This window comes from Capricornis sumatraensis, chromosome 1 (assembly GCF_032405125.1).
Source record: "Capricornis sumatraensis isolate serow.1 chromosome 1, serow.2, whole genome shotgun sequence".
NCBI lineage: Eukaryota > Metazoa > Chordata > Mammalia > Artiodactyla > Bovidae > Capricornis > Capricornis sumatraensis.
In genome coordinates this window covers 138,127,440-138,133,114 of record NC_091069.1, presented here as the reverse complement: position 1 = coordinate 138,133,114, position 5,675 = coordinate 138,127,440, and the positions used below count along the sequence as shown (strand labels likewise).

The 5,675-nt window shown below is 35.6% G+C and overlaps 1 non-coding gene across 1 annotated transcript; it reads right to left on the bottom strand.

Moving 5' to 3' along the window:
- Nucleotides 1-1,346: 1,346 nt before the first annotated feature.
- TRNAS-GGA (transfer RNA serine (anticodon GGA)) lies at nucleotides 1,347-1,418 on the bottom strand. Its single transcript has one exon. It is a non-coding gene; the product is annotated as a tRNA-Ser (tRNA).
- Between the last annotated feature and the right edge of the window lie 4,257 nt (nucleotides 1,419-5,675).

Sequence of the window (5,675 nt, the reverse complement as noted above, 5' to 3'; positions counted from 1 at the left end):
CAAGGAGTATACTACACATAATACAAGAAGTCATCTTTTGTCTACATAGGTGCTAACTCATGTTCACGTAGAAACTATCAGACTGATCCAAGAAAACTCTAAATTAAAACGAGTTTATTTTAAGACACTGTTTGCAGCACACCAAGGATTTCATATCTTTGAAATGTAAAGAAACCTCTTACATTTTAGTCTTCTATTGCTATTTCATGTGTGCACACATTTTCAGGAGAAAAATGACAAAACCTAATCAAATCTCTGAAAATGATAGGGACAAGAGTGTAAGTGCATGATCACTATCCCAAAGACAGTTAAGTTTCTTCCTCACTGACATTTAGGCAATATGAATTTCAATCTACTCTATGGAAAAAAATGACAATTTCTAGATTGATGAGGAATGTGGTGATGAGGAAATAACTGTAGCAAGCTGTGGTCAATAATCCCAATATATTTCTTTCACAGTTAATAAAACTTCAAAACCTGAAATCTTGTAGTAAAGTAATTGTAGCATGCTTCTTGGATGATGGAAGGAACGTAAGTGAATATCTTTTAATAAGTTCATTTTCTTGCGAAATTTCTTTGTCTTTTAATTTACGTATATTTGCCAATAAGTGAAATGCTATATCCCTTCATTCTTTAACATTTATGGATTGACTTATCCTCCTCACTAGTTACATTTTAGTAATATTTTCAGTAAATTAAATCTATACATCATAGAAAAAATTTGATTAAAATGTTTCAGGGTTTCATATTTCATGCTTTAATATTTTAGCTAATACTCATACAATAATATTTGACATATTTCACTCTTCTGTGTGTTTAAAACAACAGGGGGCTAATCAGAAATTAAAGCAGTTGTAAACACTCAGGCTCAATAATTTTCTCTGTCACTAAATTCAGTGTAGTTAAAGCTAACAAATAGTTTACTGTGTTGTGGTCAATATTATGGTAAAAGCTTCTAATTATTAGATGTAAATTTAGAAGTATTCCCTGACTTAACATTTTTTAGAGCTTTAAAATGCAGAATGTTTTTTAATTCCTCTTAAAAACCACACCATAAAGGTGATTAGTTGTTGAGGTTAGTTCACAAATACTATTTACCATGATGTTAAAAAGAATAAAAAATAAATTTTAATATATTAAATTTCATTTACACATTTACATTTATTTAGTTAAATATAATCAATAATATATTGAATTTGAAAGTGAAAAGAAAGTGAAAGTGATGTCCCTCAGTCGTGTCCTACTTTTTGCAACCCCATGGACTGTAGTCTACCAGGCTCCTCCCTCCATGGGATTCTCCAGGCAAGAGTACTGAAGCGGGTTGCCATTTCCTTCTCCAGGGGATCTTCCCAACCCAAGGATTGAACCTGGGTCTCCTGCATTCCAGGCAGATGCTTTAACCTCTGAGCCACCAGGGAAGCCCCATATTGAATTTATGTATATTAAAATATACAATATGTTTTATTACATATATATAATGATTTATTTAATTGAATATATTAAAATTTATTCTTTATTCTTTTTCACATCATAATAAATAGTATTTGTGAGCTAATCTCAACAACTAATCACCTATATATCAACCACTAATTGTATATATATATAAATATATGTAATATATTTATAATATATGTAAGTTTTAATCTATATTAAAATTATATATAGATAGAATAAAATAAAATAATTTTAACAACATCATGTTTTCACCATTATTAACCACAGCTTATAAGCTGGTTTCTAAGGCACGCGTGTGTGCTCAGTCGCTTCCATTGTGTCTGACTCTTTGGGACCCTATGGACTGTAGCCCATCAAGCTCCTCTATCCGTGGGATTCTCCAGACAATGATACTGGAGTGGGTTTCCATGCCCGCCTCTGGGGAATCTTCCCTACCCAGGGATTGAACCAGAGCCTCCTGTGTCTCCTGCATTGCAGGCAGACTTTTTACCACTGAGCCACCTAGGAAGACTGGTTTCTATGGAAAGTATATTATGATTCCTAACTGAGAACAGTTAAAACCGGACATGGAACAATGAAAGGACTGGTTCAAAATTAAGGGAGTATGTCAAGGCTATATATTTTCACCCTGCTTATTTACCTTATATGCAGAGCACATCATGTAAAATGTCAAGCTGGCTGAATGACATGCTAGAATCAAGATTGCTGGGAGAAATATCAACAACTTCAGACATTCAGATAATTCCACTCATGACAGGAGCAAAGGGGAACTAATGAGCCACTTGATGAAGGTGAAAGAAAAGAGTGAAAAAGCTGCCTTAAAACTCAACATACAAAAAACTAAGATTATGGCATCTGGTCCCATCACTTCATGATGAGTAGATGGGAAAAACTGCAAAGAGTGGCAGATTTTATTTTCTTGGACTCCAAAATCACTGTGGAGGGTGACTGCAGCTATGAAATTTAAAAAATGCTTGCTCCTTGGAAGGAATTCTCTGAAAAACCTAGACAGCTACTAAAAAGCAGAGACATCACTTTGCCGACAGAGGTCCATGCAGTCAAAAACTATGGTTTTTTCCAGTAGTCATGTATGGTTGTGAGAGTTGGACCATAAAAAAGATTGAGCAGCAAGGAACTGATGCTTTTAAATTATGCTGGAGAAGACTGTTGAGAGTCCTTTGGAGAGCAAGCAGACAAACCAGTCAATCCTAAAGGAAATAAACCCTGATGATTCATTGGAAGGACTGATGCTGAAGCTGAAACTCCAATCCTTTGATAACCTAATGCAAAGAGCTGACTCATTGGAAATATCCTGATGCTAGGAAAGAAAGAGGGCAGGAGAAGAAGGGAGTGAGAGCAGATGAGATGGTTGGATGGCATCACCAACTCAATGGGCATGAGTTTGAGCAAACTTCAAGAGATATTGAAGGACAGGGAAACCTGGCATGGTGCAGTCCATTGGGTCACAAAGAGCTGGACACAGCTTAGCAATTGCACAACTGAGAATGTAAACCTATTTTACCCAATGACACACTGGGAATGAGAACCCCATGGTTTGCTTTGGCAGTAGGAAGGGATTCCAAAATGAGCTCTTCAAGATGATATCTTTAGGTAGACAGCAAGTGGCCAGTATAGTATTGGGGCTTGAAGAAACTAATACAGCTTATTCATTAATTCCACTTGTAAAAAGGAAAATAAATCTCTAAATGAGATATTCATAAATACTAAAATGAATCTATACCTCCTGCTGTTCTCTGGCTAGCTATGGGACCCAGACTATTCTAGACAGTGCCTCGCATTAAAAATATTTACCCCTTGTCCACCTTATTATAATAAAAGGTGGCATTATTTTACAGAAGACACTTTAGGGCAGTATTTTGAGAAAAGACTGGTAAAATAAAATAAAATAAATGTTTGAATGCCACTATTTATAACTTTATATTCCATATATTTTTGGCTCTGTCTGCATTAAAATTTTTTTCACAGTAGTCTTATTTGTAGAAGGATCACTAAAATTATATCATTAATATATGTGGCTTAGTTATGCACAGTCTGTATCTGATTCCAAAGTAGTATAGGGTTATGCCTTATAAAATAAAGAATAAAAAATAATTCAGCACCAATTATTATTTTAATGATGATAGAAATCTCTATATCTTGAAATGTAATGCCTTTAGTTACAGAATAGCATTGTAGTTTGGTTATAAGATAACAATGCAACCGATCATAATAATGATAGAAATATATTGCTTTTTGCCAAGGAACATTTAACAAGAGGATTCTTGCATGCTGTTTTCTATTTCTCAAGGATTCTCTGTTCCTTATCAGTTCCTGTTCCGAGAACGAGTAGAGCTGCATGCAGTTCTCAGGACTGAGGTCATAGGATGAGACATGCAATGACTCTTTTCAGCATCAGGGACATTGTATGTATTAGACTATCCATATTGTGGCTATTGATAAAATTTCATCCTGTGTAATAGCTGAGTAATCATCTTACTAAGGATATATAAGCCTGCATTTCTGCTAATAAAGCACCCTTTCTCCATCAGAGCTTGGGTCCCTGTTTGTCTGTCTTTCTTTCTTTCTCTCTCTCTCTTTTTCTCTTTCACTTTCTTATCATTGACTCCAGACCACCAGGTTCTGGTCCATTAAAGCACCGCAACAAGTGGCACCCAGAACAGGGACTTGACATACGTGGCATTTCAGATGGAGTGATTCAGGGCCTATTGAAGTCAGGACCTATTGAGGTCAGTAAGTACTAAGACATGGGTCAAATGCCTGGAAAGCCCCATTATTTCTCTACTTTACTTCACCATTTGTTTAAAGCTCAGGGACTTTTGGCTTTGTGCCAAAGAACAGAGGCTTACTTTCAAACAGTGGTTAAATGTAATCCTTGGTTCCCTGATAAAGGCAGTTTTGATTTAGAAATTTGGCACCGGGTCAAAGAAAATGTTGAACGAGCCGCCAGGCAAGGAAAAAAATATTCCAGTTGATTTCTGGCCCCTAAGGGCTCTCATTAAAACTGTAATTCTGCCATTTCAAGGTAAATTCTAGCCCTCCCAATATTCAACAACAGAGAGAACACTTATTACATGAATATAAATTAAATGATAAAACTTTACAAAAGGCCCAATTAAAACCACATAAAATATTTCAAAATTTTCCTACTAATCCTACCGTGGCTACTCCAAATGCTCCTCCTCTGCCAACAGGCGCAATTCCAAAAGTCTCTCCTTTGCTCCACCAGAGCTTGGGTCCCCATGCCTTTCTTTCTTTCTTTCTCTCTCTCTCTCTCTCTCTCTCTCTACCTTTGTCTCTTTCACTTTCTTATTGTTGACTCCGGACCACCCAGTTCCAGTCAATTAAAGGACCTCAACACTTTATGTATATTTTCTAAGTAAGATGATAAAATTGATGAAAAATTAAAGATTATTTTATTTAGTATAGTGTATTTATAGCATGTAATCATTATAGATTGTATATTTAACTCTTTTTGATAACTATTCTGCATACAGAATTTCATCATATCCTCCACTTTTAGGTGAACAGTAGTATCTATTGATTCATTTAACAATCATTTTGAGTTTATTCATGAATTGCTGCTAAGTCACTTCAGTCGTGTCCAACTCTGTGCGACCCCACAGATGGCAGCCTACCAGGCTCCTCTGTCCCTGGGATTCTCCAGGCAGGAATACTGGAGTGGGTTGCCATTTCCTTCTCCAATGAATGAAAGTGAAAAGGGAAAGTGAAGTCGCTGAGTCATGCCCGACTCTCAGCGACCCCATGGACTACAGCGCGCCAGGCTCCTCCATTCATGGGATTTTTCAGGCAAGAGTATTGGAGTAGGGTGCCATTGCTTTCTCTATTCATGAATTAGCTAACTTAAATATTGTGGATATATTTCTTGACATATAATAATTTAGCATAAACTTTAAGAAATACTGTCAGTATTAAACACTGAGTTTTTTTTTTTTTTTTTAAGTTTTTTATTTTGTTTAGTTTTCATATACCACTTAAGAAATAAGGGCTAATTTTTATAGTACTTACTAGGCTTTTGGCACAGTCTTGTGTGCTTTAACATATTATTGTATGTAATACTTACATTAATTCTGTGATAAATTACATTGTAATCTCCATTAAGCAGATAAGAAAACTGAGTAATGGAGTTTTTAAGAAATTTGACCAAGATTATTCAGCTAGTAAATGTAGCGACAGGAGTA